Source organism: Schistocerca americana, chromosome 2 (genome assembly GCF_021461395.2).
Source record: "Schistocerca americana isolate TAMUIC-IGC-003095 chromosome 2, iqSchAmer2.1, whole genome shotgun sequence".
NCBI classification, from domain to species: domain Eukaryota; kingdom Metazoa; phylum Arthropoda; class Insecta; order Orthoptera; family Acrididae; genus Schistocerca; species Schistocerca americana.
This window is the reverse complement of record NC_060120.1, coordinates 977,313,937-977,332,917: the sequence shown is the minus strand read 5'-3', so window position 1 is coordinate 977,332,917 and position 18,981 is coordinate 977,313,937. Positions and strand designations below refer to the sequence as shown.

At 42.1% G+C, this 18,981-nt stretch overlaps 1 pseudogene; it reads right to left on the bottom strand.

Moving 5' to 3' along the window:
• Positions 1 to 1,626: 1,626 nt before the first annotated feature.
• Positions 1,627 to 1,744, bottom strand: LOC124597538 (annotated as a pseudogene).
• Positions 1,745 to 18,981: the final 17,237 nt, after the last annotated feature.

The following is an 18,981-nucleotide window of genomic DNA, read 5'->3' as shown; positions in this document are numbered from 1 at the left end:
TTCTACGGAATCCAAACTGATCTTCCCCGGGGTCGGCTTCTACCAGTTTTTCCATTCCTCTGTAAAGAATTCGCGTTAGTATTTTGTAGCTGTGACTTATTAAACTGATAGTTCGGTAATTTTCACATCTGAAAATGAAGCTACGAACGAAAATTTGTGCCAAGAGAAGGATTCGAACGCGGGTCTCCTGCTCATTAGGAAGATGCGCTAATCATTACGCCACTGTGGCACAGTGGCTTTGTACAACAGCACGGGCTACCATGCATTTGGGAGGACGACGGTTCAAACCCGCGTCCGGCCAGCCAGATTTAGGTTTTCCGTGATTTCCCTAAATCGTTCCAGGCAAATGCCGGGATGGTTCCTTTGAAAGGGCACGTCCGACTGTCTTCCCAGTGCTTCCCTAATCCTATGAGACCGATGACCTCGCTGTTTGGTCTCTTCCCCCAAACAACCCAACGGGCTACCATAGCACGCCTCCCTCCTCAGCCCAAATCCCATTCACGCCTCAGCCCATTTGGCATCCCTGAGCTCCAACAGTATTGCAGAGGCTCTCCAACTGTAGTGGAATAGCACCTTAGCAACGGACGAAACGGGAGAGCCTGCCTGAAACCCAGCCATAGGTTCTTTAACTATATGCTTCCAAAGACCTTTCCAAGTCTCAAACGTCTATGATGTACATACGACTGACACGACGATCGGAAATCTGTACCAAGATCAAGATTCGAACGCGGATCTCCTGCTCGCTAGGCAGATGCACGAATCACTACCCAACCCTGGAACAGTGGGTTTGCAAACCCGCACAGACTACCACAGCACACCTCCCTCCTCCCATTTGGCATTCCCCCTAAATTCGAACAGCATGCCAGCAGTTGTCTAACTGTGTTGGAATAGCATCTCAGCATTCGAACGAAAACAGGGTATCCTGACTGAAATCTAGGCGTAGGTGCCTTGGTACGAATTTCCAATCGTCCCTTCAGTCTGCGTCTATACATCATAGATGTTTGAGACTTGAGAAGTTCTCAGGAACAATGTAGTTTCATTTGATTTTCCGCTATGTTTGCCACCCTGAACGATCCTCTGATGTAGCTGCTTCGTCTGACTTATTGGAGCGCTTCTCCCTGGGGATGGGGCATCGAAAGATAAATATCGATATTCGATAGTTTCGAACACAGCTGTGCTAAATACCGATATCGACGATCAATCGAATGGAAAATGATGATATTTCGGCGGGAGCCAAAAATTTAGTTTAAAATTCAGATTATGACCTGTGATTGCGTCTGTTATTTAAAATTGTAAGAGGTGGATTTTTATGAATTAATACATAATTACGGGAAACCAAAATTACTTACACAATTTACTTTACATATAAAAAAAGTATATGAAAAAATTTGTTAAAAAATAACCAAAGTCACACTGCAAAATCACTAATATAACTACAGAACGAACAACACGAAGCACTCCGTCTTCAGGCAACAAGTGGCCCACCGGGACCATCCGACCGCTGAGGATGCAGATAGGAGGGGCGTGTGGTCAGCACACCGCTCTCCCAGTCGTTATGATGGTTTTCTACTATTCGGTCGAGTACCTCGTCAATTGGCATCACGAGGCTGAGTGCACCCCGAAAAATGGCAACAGCACGTGGCGGCCCGGATGGTCACCCATGCAAGTGCCGACCACGCCCGACATCGCTTAATTTCGGTGATCTGACGGGAACCGGTGTGTCCACTGCGGTAAGGCCGTTGCCAACAACACGAAGAGGTTCCGATAATTAGATTTTAACCGTTTCCACCGACGTTTCTTTCGAGTGAGAGGAGGTTACGATATTACACAACTCACAAGTCAAAATTTCCCTAAGAACTTCAAAGTAAAACACTGTTGATATCTTTCTTACATTGTCGATATTTTAATAAAAAGTAGGGTTGCGTTTTCCCTGTTATGAGTTACATGATGATGACGATAATAACAATACCCGATTAAATCGCCACAAAGTATCGGTTATCGATATATCGGCTGGTCAAAAATGGATTAAAAATATTGCGTTTCGATACATCGATCAGTTGCAGAATTTTGGAACACGTATTATGTTCGAGTATAATGAGTTTTCTGGAGACTAGAAATCTACTCTGCAGGAATCAGCATGGGTTTCGAAAAAGACGATCGTGTGAAACCCATGTCGCGCTATTCGTCCACGAGACTCAGAGGGCCATAGACTCGGGTTCCCAGGTAGATGCCGTGTTTCTTGACTTCCGCAAGGCATTCGATACAATTCCTCACAGTCGTTTAATGAACAAAGTAAGAGCATATGGACTATCAGACCAATTGTGTGAGTGGATTAAAGAGTTCCTAGATAACAGAACGCAGGATGTCATTCTCAGTGGAGAGAAGATTTCCGAAGTGAGAGTGATTTCAGGTGTGCCGCAGGGGAGTGTCGTGGGACCGTTGCTATTCACAATATACGTAAATGACCTTGTGGATAACATCGGAAGTTCACTTAGGCTTTTGCGGATGATGCTCTGGTATATCGAGAGGTTGTAACAGTGGAAAATTGTACTGAAATGCAGGAGGATCTGCAACGAATTGACGCATGGTGCAGGGAATGGCAATTGAATCTCAATGTAGACAAGTGTAATATGCTGCGAATACATAGAAAGAAAGATCCTTTATCATTTAGCTATAATATAGCAGGTCAGCAACTGGAAGCAGTTAATTCCATAAATTATCTGGGAGTAGGCATTAGGAGTGATTTAAAATGGAATGACCATATAAAGTTGATCGTCGGTAAAGCAGATGCCAGACTGAGATTCATTGGAAGAATCCTAAGGAGATGCAATCCGAAAACAGAGGAAGTAGGTTACAATACACTTGTTCGCCCACTGCCTAAATATTGCTTACCAGTGTGGAATCCGTACCAGATAGGGTTGATAGAAGAGATAGAGAAGATCCAACGGAGAGCAGCGCGCTTCGCTACAGGATCATTTAGTAATCGCGAAAGCGTTACGGAGATGATAGATAAACTCCAGTGGAAGACTGCAGGAGAGACGCTCAGTAGCTCGGTACGGGCTTTTGTTGAAGTTTCGAGAACATACCTTCACCTAGGAGTCAAGCGGTATATTGCTCCCTCCTACGTATATCTCGCGAAGAGACCATGAGGATAAAATGAGAGAGATTAGAGCCCACACGGGGGCATACTGACAATCTTTCTTTCCACGAACAATACGAGACTGGAATAGAAGGGAGAACCGATAGAGGTACTCAAGGTACCCTCCGCCACACACCGTCAGGTGGCTTGCGAAGTATAGATGTAGATGTAGATATAGTTAATTTTCTGTCGGGTATCCCAACCCTATTCCTCCCCCAGAGTAGGATTCTTGGACCTTCCTTCCGTCTGGTTTGGGCATGGCACAGCATTCTGAACCGTACATTAGGGCTGGTGATGTTGCCCGTTTGTATGTATTTCCTTTGAGTTCAAATGGCGTTTTTACATTGCAGAGACTCCTATTACTTACCTCTATTTCAACCACTCAGTTTTTATACTGTTTTCAGTGTCCTTATCCGTACAACCTGTAGATGTTACTATCGATCCGAGGTACTTAAAATGGGCGGTTGATGATACATGGCATTATCTTGATGTGTCTGCGGTTTAAAGTTGTGGACCATCTTTGAGAAGTTGTAACAGTGTAACAGTGTCCTTATCCGTACAACCTGTAGATGTTACTATCGATACGAGGTACTTGAAATGAGCGGTTGATGATACATGGCATTATCTTGATGTGTTTGCGGTTTGAAGTTGTGGACCATCTTTGAGAAGTTGTAACACATATACTACTTTTGGTCGTACTTTAAATTCGTTTCGTTTTAGCACTAAGCACTAAGGTGAGGCTTCAATATCTAGTACAGTTTCTGACATGTCGTTCATGGCAGAATTATACCAGCCGAAAGTGCCTGTAATTGTTTCTAACATGTGAAGTATCTGTTACTTCATAATCTTTCCAAGCAATAGACCTAGCTCGTTACACTCGCAATAATTTAAGCTGTCCTCTCAGGTTCCTGCCTAACCACATAATCGAAAATCCCCACCTACTCAGAAATAAACAACAAAATGTTTGTTGACAAGTAAGAATATGAACGTTACTGCTGCTCGTTTCAGTCGCAGCGATTTCAGCTGTCCTCTTAGGTGCCTGCCTAACAACACACTAGGAAATCGCCACATATTCCGAGGTAAAGAGCCCAATATTTATTTCTAATCAGACGGAAGTTACAAAATTGAAGGAACTCATTCGTCAGAGAACGGCTCTTTTTTGTAAATAACATCGAGTATGGCAGAACATACTTGTATTACATTCGTAAGAGCGTCACAGAATGTGTTAAAAACGCTAAGATGAATAAAGGGTATAAAGCGGAACGCGATCTTGTTTCCTTCAACTCTATAATTCACGTCCTCATTCATTACACTACCCGAATATATTGCGATTTACAGCTCTTGTGTCGGTTATCATTGTGTCTCTTGAAGGCTTATATATTTGATGCGTCGTTAACTGACGTTTAATTATAAGGGTGATAAGTTTGTGATAAATCTTTAATGTCCCTTACCTTGAAACAGCGTACTGCAAGTTATAATACAAAATAGCTAAATACGCCAAAGTCAATATGGCGACTGCCGTTTCGACTGACACGTCATTTTGACGTCACTTCCGAGTGAGTCTCTGGTCATAAATAGAAGTGGTGTAATTCTGCTGTTAACGTTTATTGAGATTCTTCTATTAGAACAATGTCATCAGTGTATAAACGTGTCCAAGGCGTTGTTGTCTGCAGATATTTGAAACATTATTCACGACCAGAATGAATAGCAGTGCACTCAAAGATGATCGCCGGTGGACCCTAACTTTTACCTAGAATTCCTTGGTGCATTGGCCGTCTTGATGTGCTCGTACACTTTCTTGAGAGCGTAGATGTAGTACTATGGGACATGCTGTAAGTGAAGAGCCTGATACGTGTGCTTTCTTGCTGCTCGGACAAAAGCTTTTTCCAGGTCAGCAAATACAAGATGGAGGCCTTTCTTGAGACCCATGTATATTTCCATCAGGATTTCAATAGCGTCTAGTGTGACTACATTGCTGGTAAAACAACATGACTGGACTTAGTTTTACTACCGTGTTTAATCTGTTTCCAAACACTCTTTTCCACACCTTCAGTGTTTGTGATGAGTCTGCACCAATCAGTCACATCGCCTTTGTTTTTGTGGTACGGGATTCGGTTACTTCGTCTCCAGTCATCAGTATTCTCCCATCTATTGAGGTAAGATAAACAGTTTGGTGAGTCACCATATATTATGGTTATTAAAGGTAATGAACATAAATTAGATTTCCCAGAGTGGAGCCTAAAAAAAACCATGACTGCAGTTTTTAATTTATTCTGAATTCCTTCCTAAGAAGTACCTGCTTCCAGATTACAGGTGTGATGGACAGAGCGGGTGGCCAGTTTCATCATTATCACAGGTTACCAAACTGTGCGCGCCAACTAATTTCTTGTTGCATCACGATGGGACACGCCCGTACGTTAAAAGAGAAGAGTGCGAGAGATTCTCGTTCATTTTGTGTCGCGCTGGAATACATAACAGTTTATATTTGGATAACAGTACACGTCATCCTTAACGGTTTGTTTTTCTTCTTAACTGCAGTTTAATGTAAAGAGAGTGCATCGTTTTCCTTCACTGGTACTGTTTTACTGAATACCAGAGAAATGCAGACACGGGCGTGACAGCACGGTGTGGGGGAGATTTGTGGACACCACCTTCATCAGGTAGTTTGGGCTTACATTCCTCAGGTAGAGGGGTTGGGGTTGGGGTGATTTGGGGGAAAAGACCAAACAGCGAGGTCATCGGTCTCCTCGGATTAGGGAAGGATGGGGAAGGAAGTCGGCCGAGTCCTTTCAAAGGAATTTGCCTGGAGCGATTTAGGGAAATCACGGAAAACCTAAATCAGGATGGCCGGACGCGGGATTGAACCGTCGTCCTCCCGAATTCAGGACGAGGGAAGGTCTTCCTCGAGGTGGCTGTGTCTGCGAATCTCTGCTTTCGATCCGCCGTGTCCGCATCCTTCCGACACTGCCATTACATTAGTGGACTCCGCACGATCAGTATTTACTAATAACACAATATGCTGAAGTCATCATGACACCACCAATCGTGAAGTCAGTATTTTCACTTGGAAACGCCATTTCAAGAAGGAACGAGCTCGAAGAACGATTAAGCGCTTATTACTATTTTATTAAGTATGAGCGAAAAAACAGGGGGATACCTGTGTCGTGACCAGGCGAAACTACTTTCGTCTGGTCACAACTGTGGGCTCTTTGATTGCTCTGAGAGAAGGCTAAGCATACTAGAACACATGAAATATTAGTTCACTTTATTACATTAATGAATAAAAAATTTACTTAACTTTGACACAGATCTTTGTCACAGGATTACTGGGTAAGTTACAGCTTAAAGCACCACTTGATGCACACGTTAACAAACTGTTCTCTTGCGCTACAGTGTTCCACATTTAAACGAACAAGTCCATCAGAAACTTTAACTATCACGCTGATCCTATTCTGTCCTGAGTTCTTCAGTTGAGGTCTCGAACTGGGGCAGAGCTCTTGCTGGCTCGACACTACATTGGCCTCAGTGTGAGGGCGCTGCTATGCTAAGAGGAGAGGTGTGGTCTTAAGGAGTGCCTCCAATACGTCGTTGCCGATTACAGCGAACCCTCGCTAAAATCTGTGGTATCGATTTGTTTCCCCAACTTTGGTGTGGCACCGCGATTTCTGGACAGTACCACAACATGAATGGTTGCGAAAAAAGGAACGACATATTCCATGTTTCACTGAAATCCTATATCTCTTAACGACGTATTCCATGTTAATGGGCTCACTGAAATCCTATATCTCTTGTGGCTTATGAATTAATGACGTCACGAGTAGGAAAGAGAGAAAACATGGTAATTAGAGAGGAAATTGCAATTTAGACAAGATTAGGAGTAACTGAAATTTCTGGCAATAGGAAGGTCATTTGAATGATGTTTAGTGTTGTAATATCAACAAACGCCATCAGCAGAACTGTCATGAAAACTTACAACGCAGTTATACAGTTGTGCAAAAACATTTTTAGCTAATTAAGGAACAGTAAAGAAACTTTTTTGTGTCTTGAGATTAGTATTTCTTGTGGCATGAAGATCAATGCTACTGCACAGTAATATGCAATTACAAAGAAGTAGGGGTAAAAGTCTTAAATACATACAGATTTAGATTCTGATCTGCACGAAACTAAGTATTGATACAGCTAGATGTCCAAATTCCTTACTCATCAGTTGTAATTTCGTGAGACTGATGTACATTTTACAGACACTAAGTTATTGTATAAATGATCGAAGTGGAAGCAGTTTGCCGTATCTAAAGTGGGCTACTTCTGTAACTCAGTTCGATGAACTACAACTGCGTTTCAATAATTAAAATGGAAGCAATGTTCCAGAGACCCATTTACAAACCACATTCCGAAATGTTACATATAAATATTATTACATAAACTGCTACTACCTAAGAATTTTCTGTTAATAGTTCAACAAATTCATTCTGAGGAACTAGGTTTTTATTTTATTTTATGTGTGTAGTGATATGCACCAGACATGCGTGGGTGCATGTAATGCTATTACAGGTATATTCTGAGGCCAAATAATGCTTTCTGCATTCTTCACGTTAAACACCACAAAGTCTTGCCGTTGCTACGTGAGCAAAGCAAGCACGGGGATTTGCGTTTCCACCGGTGCTACGTTCATATAGCATGTGGGCGGGAGTGTGGGGGGATGGCTCATAATAAGCCGAGAGGCGGGAGAGCGGGCCCAGAGCAAGTAAACCCTTCCGTGAATCAGCTGGGTCCACAGATCTCCACGTCTGAAATTTCAAGACATACAGTTTTACTGTTGAAGCAACTTTAACTGTAACAGCAGCTTCCATGAAGTCTATTTCTGATCAATTCGAGAGCGGCTTACAGGTTTTATGCCTAGGGATTATGAATTCTAAATAATGTCCTCTTTTAGATATTACGGAGCAAGGTGAAGTAAGGGCTAGCACGCTGGAGTTGCATTTGGGAGGACGACGATTCAAATCCCCGTCTGGGCCCCCAGAATTAACCATTCCGTAGTTTCTCTTAATCGCTCCAGGCGAATGCCAGGATGATTTCTCTGAAAGGGCACAGCCGGGTTCCTTCCGCGTCCTGCCTCAGTTAGAGCTTGTGTTGCGCCTCTAATGACCTAGTTGTCGACAGGGCATTAAAACCTAACCTCCCTCCCTGTCTTTCAGATATTGGGTCTCATGCACATAGGAGAAATATTAAGTACGCCTAGAACATTCGTTTGACGCATTCAAAAATCCTATCGCAGTGTGATTGGCTTTTTTTCCGTCTCTGACGTTTCTGTTTCACAATAACAGCGCTAAAGGGCGCTGCACACTAGCGATTATATCTCTGGCAATCTCAGAAGCGATACCACCTGCAATAGGTAGCTCTTTTCGACCCCGCGACACACGAGCTATTTGCAATTTGTCACACCATTTCACCCGGTATTTCGAACACATCTGCATAAGTGAAGTCTTCACGGGTTGTCAGCCGAGTAGCTACTCGGCTGATGACCCGTGAAGACTTCATATATGAAATTCGCCAAGAAAGCCTGCACTCGCATATAACATCTGCATAAGAACTTCTGCTATGGAAGATTAACTGTTACATTCAGCAGCAGTGGTAGTTGATTTGCGTACATCAATCAATACTCGTTTTACAAAAAGGTACGCGCCGGCCGGAGTGGCCGTGCGGTTCTAGGCGCTACAGTCTTGAACCGAGCGGCCGCTACGGACCTACGGTCGCAGGTTCGAATCCTGCCTCGGGCATGGATGTGTGTGATGTCCTTAGGTTGTTGTTGTTGTTGTTGTTGTGGTCTTCAGTCCTGAGACTGGTTTGATGCAGCTCTACATGCTACTCTATCCTGTGCAAGCTTCTTCATCTCCCAGTACCTACTGCAACCTACATTTTGCTGAATCTGTTTAGTGTATTCATCTCTTGGTCTCCCTCTACGATTTTTACCCTCCACGCTGCCCTCCAATACTAAATTGGTGATCCCTCGATGCCTCAGAACATGTCCTACCAACCGATCCCTTCTTCTAGTCAAGTTGTGCCACGAACTTCTCTTCTCCCCAATTCCATTCAATACCTCCCCATTAGTTATATGATCTACCCATCTAATCTTCAACATTCTTCTGTAGCACCACATTTCGAAAGCTTCTATTCTCTTCTTGTCCAAACTAGTTATCGTCCATGTTTCACTTCCATACATGGCTACGCTCCATACAAATACTCGATGTTAACAAATTTCTCTTCTTCAGAAACGCTTTCCTTGCCATTCCAGTCTACATTTTATATCCTCTCTACTTCGACCATCATCAGTTATTTTGCTCCCCAAATAGCAAAACTCCTTTACTACTTTAAGTGTCTCATTTCCTAATCCAATTCCCTCAGCATCATCCGACTTAATTCGACTACATTCCATTATCCTCGTTTTGCTTTTGTTGATGTTCATCTTATACCCTCCTTTCATGACACTGTCCATTGCGTTCAACTAATCTTAGGTTAGTTAGGTTTAATTAGTTCTAAGTTCTAGGCGACTGATGACCTCAGAAGTTAAGTCGCATAGTGCTCTGAGCCATTTGAACCAAAAAGTTACCGACACTGATGGAAAAAAATCGCAACACCAACGATCAGTTATGCGATATAAACTAAAATTGTTACGCGTGTTTCTACATCTGAAAGATGATGTCTGTTCAGATTTAGCGCCAGTCACACAGGTGTGGCGCTAGTAGCGCCACAATGACGATGAAAATCAGGTTGCCTTTAAATACACGCTGTAATGGTCGAGAGCGTTTATTAGCTTTGACACAGAACATGGGGAGTTGATGTTAGTCCAGATTACCCTTAAGAGACGTCATCACCAACACCTCGCTGTTTCAACACGTTTGTGTAATAGGGCTACGAGAAACTGGATGCCATTCCTGCGATATTGCGGAAAGACTTGGCAGGAATGCAGCCACTGTACGCGTCTGCTTGCAGCGGTGGTCACGATAATGCAGGGTCGCAAGGAGACCGATCTCTGGACGGCCAGGTGACTACCGAGAGGGAATATCATCACGTTCGGCGTATGGCCCTGGAGCATCGTATTGCATCTGCAGCAGCAATTTGATAAGTTGGCACCACAGTAGCACAAGGAACTGTTACAAATCAGCCAGGCGCATTCTAGCGAGAGCTCGTTGGAGGGTGGGATGGAGGTCTGTTGTTTTCTGATGGATACTGATTCTGCCTCGGTGGCACTGACATCCATGGGTTGTTTAGAAGGAGGCCAGTCGAGAACCTGCAATCAGCCTGCCCGCGTGCTAGACACTAGAGTGCTGCAGCGCTCAATGTTTGACCGGTCACGGCTCGCCTGTTGACAGGGGGACCGAGGCGCTAGCGTCCGGCCCCATACGACTCTGCTCGGTCACGCACTCGCCCCATGTCTGTTGTCCGGATTCCGGACACGCGGATAACCGAGCACGACCGGTCACCGCTGACGTCTCACCTCGCCTCGCCACGGCTCGCTGCTCTGTACTGTACAAATCCAACGCCTCTCTCTCTCTCTCTCTCTCTCTCTCTCTCTCTCTCTCTCACACACACACACACACACAATGTGTTTGTCTCTGTCTCTCCCTCTCTTTTAGTACAAAAGTAACGTTTCCAAGAACGGGTACGTAACACAGCTAAATTTATAGAGAACTTTCTTTTACAGTATTTACTCCCGTCTTCTTAACGTCCAGGAATTTTGTTGTAAATAAAACATCGTTCACAAGTGACCAATCTGTGTTGATGTAGCGTGTTGTCAGCGTCAAATAGTGCACCTGATTATGCGAATCGGTCCACATATCAACTGTCGCAGCACGTGTTTTATTAATGACTTCCGCAATAACAGAAGGCATTCTGCTGTTTCGTATCGCATCAGCTTATTCTTTGACTTGTCTGCTTATAGTAGACCACGTTAACGTCTCCATAATACGCACCTAGATGTATTAATTCTTGGTCTAGTTCTCTGAAACCTTCACCGGAAACAGCATTAAAAGGTCTCATATCTTTAGCACACATTGCAACACACTTTGCTGTAATACTAATTTTTATTACAGCCCCTATGCCTGAAGGAGCTGTATCTTTGTGAGGTTTCTTGCAACTGTGTTTCTTTAAATGAGTGGTTCCCGACTGGAAACACAATAATGTGGAGCAGTTTATGCACGATACGTACGCAGTAGACGCACTGTTTTCGTCTACAACCAACAAAAATGTGCTCCATACTTGGCTTTTTAAACCTTCCCGTTTCTTGAATGTGTAAACATTGGTTTCAATCTTACGTCTTACTGCCCTGGCTTCCTCGCGCTGCATGATTACAGAGAGAGAGAGACACACTGCAAATGAGAAGCCCGTACTGGCTGCAGTCTCACACGGATAATGACACGTGTAATGTGTTTGAAGTAACGTGCTACGTATTCGTTCACGGCTTCTATGCTCGGTCACTACAACTAGTGCGGGCAGCCTATCCAGTTAGGGTGTGCTCCAGGGTCATCCACAACCGGCATTAACCTACATCTACATCTACATCCATACTCCGCAATCCACCATACGGTGCGTGGCGGAGGGTACCTCGCACCACAACTAGCATCTTCTCTCCCTGTTCCACTCCCAAACAGAACGAGGGAAAAATGACTGCCTATATGCCTCTGTACGAGCCCTAATCTCTCTTATCTTTGTGATCTTTCCGCGAAATATAAGTTGGCAGCAGTAAAATTGTACTGCAGTCAGCCTCAAATGCCGGTTCTCTAAATTTCCTCAGTAGCGATTCACGAAAAGAACGCCTCCTTTCCTCCAGAGACTCCCACCCGAGTTCCTGAAGCATTTTCGTAACACTCACGTTGCATGGGGGCTTAATTAATACTAAATTGCAAATATTTTTGGTTTTTGGTAGCTGTAAGTCCGATTACGCTGTTTCGTAAACGGTGGGCCCTGACTAGTATTATTACGCAATCTGACTGCATAGAATAACAACAAACAATGAAAGAAAATTTTCGTTAACACAGTTAATTAATTAAGTCCCCAGCAACTATAAAACCTACTAAACCAAAGCATAAGTCTAATTGTTCTGTGTGTGGGAGTGTGACTCAACGTACACATCTGGCACGGTTCTTCTTCAACAAGACAAGAAATTTTAAATACCATTTATACTGAAGTAACTAAAAAATAGAAATACTATAATTGCGTAAGGAAAGCAGAATTACACTCTAATACAAGAACACAAGCCAGATGCTTTGTTGACTGAACCTGTAATGACGCATTATTCAGGACATTGAAATTATGAGAAAAAAAAGAAAAGTAGTTTGTTACCTTAATTTATATTGATGAAAAGCACTCTAAACATTACAATCTCTCCACACCGACTCGCTACTACCACATCTCAACCAGAACTCTCCAATATCACATCTCAGCAAGCACTGCCTGCTAGCACATCTCAACAAACACTCTTCACTACGACATCTCAGCACAGACTACCACGAGACCTCGACAGGCACTGACTACTACGAGTTCTTAACAAGCACTGACTGCTACGAGTTCTTAACAGGCACTGACTACTACGAGTCCTCGACAAGCACTGTGGAGGCGGCTTAATAATACTCTTTGGCGCAATCTCTGGCGCAGTGGTTCAGTGTAGCCACCTTTCAACGTGATGATCAAACCTACCAGTAACAAATCTAGCAGCCCGTCTCTGAATTGCTGCTACGAGTTCTCCCTCAATCCGACCTGATAGGGATCCCAAACGCTCGAGCAGTACTCAAGAATAGGTCGTATTAGTGTTTTATAAGCGGTCTCCTTTACAGATGAACCACATATTCCCAAAATTCTACCAATGAACCGAAGACGACTATCCGCCTTCCCCACAACTGCCATTACATGCTTGTCCCACTTCATATTGCTCTGCAATGTTACGCCCAAATATTTAATCGACGTGACTTTGTCAAGCGCTTCAGTACTAATGGAGTATTCAAACATTACGGGGTTCTTTTTCCTATTCATCTGCATTACGTTTATCTATATTTAGAGTTAGCTGCCATTCTTTACACCAATCACAAATCCTGTCCAAGCCATCTTGTATCCTCCTACAGTCACTCAACGACGACACCTTCCCGTGCACCACAGCATCATCAGCAAACATCCGCACATTGCTATCCACCCTATCCAAAAGATCATTTATGTAGATAGAAAACAACAGCGGACCTACCACACTTCCCTGGGGTACTCCAGATGATACCCTCGCCTCCGATGAACACTCACCATCGAGGACAACGTACTGGGTCCCTCTATTGACCGATCAAATGCAACAGTCATGTAACTCCACCCCACAAACTGACACCCGGCACCTGTACAACGCAATTCATGCGCTTTTGAATGCATGCATTCAACATTTTGGCGGTTACATCGGTTATTAATGTACCAGCCTTTTACATTTGAAATCGCTCATCTCTCGCCTACATTAACCGATGATCTTGCAATGTTTATCACTTAAATATGTTACCATATTATCTCATTCTGTTTAGAAGTTAAAAAGTTTAAAAGGTGTCACACTGTGCGATGTACACGCATCCATCAGCAGCCGGAGACATGTACACCGTCATTATTACTATTAATTTTATATGAAAATCTGCTTCTGTAGCCCAAGGTTCAAAATGCTCATCACTCAAAAACCTGAGATATTTTTATATTTGTGTCTCTTCTTAACACATGTGGCACCTCCATCAACATCATCATCATCATCACATCAGCATTATCATCCTTATGACTTTCACGGATTAGAAGTGACGCCTGTTCCTTCTTTGTAGGTCATAATAACATATGCCATCTTTTTTTGGGTCTTGCAAGACTATTTTTTTCCATGGAGTACATTTTACACGGCTGATAGCGGTAATACCCGCTCTGACATCCTTTCCACGCGATCCTTCTATTTAAATCTATATCTGTATCTATTACATCATTCATTGGTTCAACATTTAGCTCTTTTCTAATATGTACATTTTTTTATTTTATCCAATTTTTTATATCTTTCCACAGCGCTTTGCAATCTCATTTCAGAAGCTTGAACCTTATGAAACAGCGTCACGAATGTATTTAATAGTAATGACAACGACATATAAATGTGTTAGCTCATTTTAAGTTGACATGGCTTAAGGCAACAAAAATCTGCACTTGGTAATGGCCTAAGGCCGAAATTGCAATCGTGAAATAAAGGAAGTGTTACAGTCATGGCGTAAATATCATGTCTTTTATAAAGTTCTACATGACTGTGAATGCCAAGTATAAAAAGCTTATTTCTCTATCGTTCGGGAAACGCTTAGGTGTCACTGCTACAAGGAACTAACGGAACACCCATAATTCAATAAAATTAAATTTTAGGGTCTTTCCTGACCATAAATTGCAATGCCACACGTGTATCGTAATTTTACAATTTTTTATTTATATCTTAAGTTCCCAATTAACTTATTTGCTTTCTGAGATACTTTAAACTTGTTACCTATTCTATTATATTTGATCTTAATGAGTCCTTCCAAAGCCATTATTTTTATCAGTAGGGATCTTTCTATGTATATATGCTTGGCACAGTTAGCTCAGCTTGTGGACATGGGTTTGCAATTTATCTAAACGGCTCCCTTCTTTTAGTCCAGTTGTGCCACAAACTTCATTTTTCGCCAGTTTCATTCGGTACCTCCTGATTAGGGAACGTCCATTAAACATGTGAGGTTTTTTTTCAAAATTTAAATTCCTGTTCCCCTTGATAAGATTTAGTGACATGCAGTGGAGGTTTACGTTGTAGTCGGATAAAAATGATTTTTTTGTTTGTACTAAACTTTGATTAAAGAACTTCACTGAAAATTTTATTTATTTATTTTTTACTTTATTTAACAGTGTTTCTAAGACATGATCAGAAACACTTTATTTTAAACATGCTAGCCGTGAGTAGTATTCGGGCGCACCGACAAAGATGGACAAAATAGCTTCACGAAAATAGTGTCAACCATTTCAGTGTCACTAAACCTTTACTTACTTTACAGATGTAAGACAACATTGTTTGTGCGGTTCTTTGAACCGTACCATTATGAAACTTCTCAGTCTCTCGATTTTTACGATCAGTAAGAGAGCTCTTGTAGGTGAACTTCAGCTTAACTTCCTTCCACAAACAATTAACTTTCTGCTCACATGTGTGTTTCGACTTGTTGGCATGTTGCTTAACGTACGCATTGTAAAAGTTTCGATAAAAATTCGCGTTGAACACAATAACAGCGGTCTTATATGCGCTGCATAGTATTACAACTGACCCATTGACTGAATTGACTGACACATAGTGATTTCGACCAGCACGACAGGGAACTCCCCGAATGAAATCTGACACTTGAACGGCACTTGTTTCAAATCGGGGAATCGCAGGCAGGCAAACGTTTGCAAAGCATTCGGTTCAGAGAGGCCATAAATATTGGTGGGCACTGTAACATTGTCTATGCTCGGGATTAATTTTATAAAACAAAATGTTGTCCATTGTAATAATCCACACTCTGATCTCATGTAATTAATGGGCGTCCCCTTAACGTTAGTTATTCGATCTATCCATTTAATCTTCAGCAATTTTCTGTAGTACTACATTTAAAGAGTTCCTTTTCTCTCCTTGTCTGACTTGCTTTCCGTCCATGTTTCACTTACGTATTGAAAAACACTCCAGATACATATCTGCAGAAAAGATTTGCTAACACACTCATAATGAGATTAATTCCTCTTTCTCAGACTGATTTTCATGCTATACCCAGTCTGCATTTTGTACCTTCTCTGCTTCATCCATTACGAGTCATTTTGCTGCCCAAAAAGCAAAACCTATTGACTAATTTTAGTGTCTCATTTCATAATCTAATTCGTTCAGCATCACCTGACTAAATTCCACAACATTTTTGTTGTTGTTTACTTCTGGGAGATTCCATGATTGCCGACCTGTGCGGGCCGAGCGGTTCTAGGCGCTACAGTATGGAACCGAGCGACCGCTACGGTCGCAGGTTCGAATCCTGCCTCGGGCATGGATGTGTGTGATGTCCTTAGGTTAGTTAGGTTTAAGTAGTTCTAAGTTCTAGGGGACTGATGACCTCAGAAGTTAAGTCCCATAGTGCTCAGAGCCATTTGAACCATTTGATTCCATGATTACAGATGTAACATTTGTACAACTGACATTGATTTATTAACCTAAAATTGAAAAAAAAGATAGACCTGAATATTAACAGTGTGCAGCGAAGATCTGATGAAGCGATCTGCGTTCATTTGCCACTGTACAGAGGAATAGGAAGTGTTCCAGACGTAAGAGAACGTTTACTTTTAATGGACTTACTCTTTGGTTGGTGTTACTCTTATAGGCCTCTCTTAAGACGCTATCTATTACGTTCAATTGCTCTTACTCTTGCAAATACCTTGCTGCCTCTGATAGAATCACAATGCCTTCGGCAAACCTTGAAACTTCTTATTTTTTCTTCCAAAACTTTAATTCCCTCCCAAAATTTCTCCTCGATTTCCTTCACTGCTTGCTCAACGTACAGATTAAATAACACCGGGGACAGGTTGTCTCACTCCCTTCTTAGTTGGTGTCTCACTTTTGTGTGCTACTCTTATAACTGAAGTGGCTTCGGTACAACTTGTAAATAACCCTTCGCTCCCCGTATTTTATCCCTACTACCGTCTGAATTTCAAAGGGTGTATTACAGCCAACATTCCAGTCAACCCCATCATAATAGTTCACAAATACTGTGTATGTTTCATTATTATACTCTTTTCTTCTCTCTCTCACCTGTTTTGTAATGAACACTTCGACGGTGTAACGGCTGTCACTAGTAAAACTATCATGCTTCTCTGAAAGAAGTGCTTCATTTACCCATTATTTGTTCTGTTTTACAGGTTATATGGCATATGTCTTTTATGTCATATCTATACAGCTTTTATTTACATGTCAAGAACGCAATGAAATACTTTTCCAAACCAAAAACCGGAAAGGAAAGGGAGAAGATCGGCTTATAAAAGATGGTGATATGTTTCTGAAGTTTAAGATGATTCATTTATATTAATACGTGCTGCTTACAGAGAAAACTGAGCTGAATGGAGTAATGCCATTATTATATTCCCCTTCAAACAGAAAAACAAAAATGGTTGCGGAAATTGCAAAATTACATTATCACGCTTAATAGTTACAGCTAGACAAAGGGGTCGTAGCCAGCAATACTTTTTGCAACATATGGGAGAATCGTCGCAGGCCATTCATTAGACTGCTTCTTGGAAATTACGAGCGATCAGCCGTCCACCTTGCGACTTGGCGCGCACACATGCTGTCTATGGACAGATCGCGAGATCTGGCGACCTACTGCTACGATCTATCGCTAGTGTGGGGCCCTATTTCCAGCACAACTCCTGTATGCTTTCGAAGCGATTACTTGCGAGCATACCCCGGCTATACCCAGTCAATCATTTCACTGATTCTTCCCCCAAATATTGTCGGATGCGAAACCTTATAGCAAACAGAAGTTAGAGAGGTCAACGGCTTCTTCTGGGCGCAAAATACTGTTACAAAATATGCGGTAGTTTTAATACAGTCAGCAGAGAGACAGATACTAGTACGATTCGTTTCAATTTCGCACTTACTTTTTCCTGTATTTTTCGTTTTCATGTTCACACGGCCAGGGTGTATAAGAAGACCGATTGTGAAGGCTGTTTCTGGTTGTCAGTCAACTATTCTATTTAAAAACGTTAGCTACATTTACCGAAAACAAATTCGTTTTATAGTAGCAGAGCTGCCAATATACTCAGATATCTGCAGTCTCTACAGGTGTTCCAAGCCATCCAAAATAATTAAATGGTTGGCGCTGTTTCCTCCTTCATTCTTGTTCGATACTAACTTCCCGTCGTTTCTAGAAATCTAGCAAAATCTAGGGTATTGCAATACCCATTATACCGCCAATAACGTCCAACTCTGCTATAACTTTCATCAATATGCAATCTGTCTAGTGTAGATTAATTATTTCCACTTAGTAGAGACACGTACTTGCATCCCCACGATCAGTTCACAGTTGTAAGCAAGTTCCAGAAAGTAGACAACTTTTAGCTCTATTGCTGTTAAGAAGTAAACGTTAAGAGTCAAGAATAAGCGAATATACAGAAGGAAACGTTTCTCAAACACAGTTTAATTTACAAAATAAAATAAAAACAGCTTCCCACACTGTTAATAATGCTATTTAATGAGAACAAATAGCTTCGGTACATGTTTCTAACCGACAGGTTTGTGATCAGACAGCTGTTCACATTTAAAATTCGATATAGCTTCACAAACGCTCGTGTGGCCGGCATATTTAGCTGTGAGGTAATCTACGCTATCTGTGTCCTCAAAGTTCAGGAAAAGGTTAAATCTTATCTACCTTTCGGTGGAATATGCACGTCTTCAAAAGCGGATAAAAGACGCAGTGTTTTCGATGACACCACCTCTCCAAGGAACTTTCGTTACAGCGAAAAGCCGGGAAACTATCGCACGTACATCGTAAGCTGTATGGAATTTTAAATGTCAACAGTCGGCTAATGATGAACCTGTCGGATTGAACACAGCAGTCGCGCTGTTTTTCTAAATAAATTGCGTTATCAACAATGACCGGTTACCGTTTTTATTTTGTGACAAATAACCTGTATTTTCATACAGCCACAACATTACGATGACAGTTTTCGACAAAATTGCATCTTTTCTTGATTTTTTTCGAAGTGAGATGGAAGCAAAATTCTAAAAAAGCTTCAGTACTAAAAAGGAATGAACACACAACATACAAAATAAA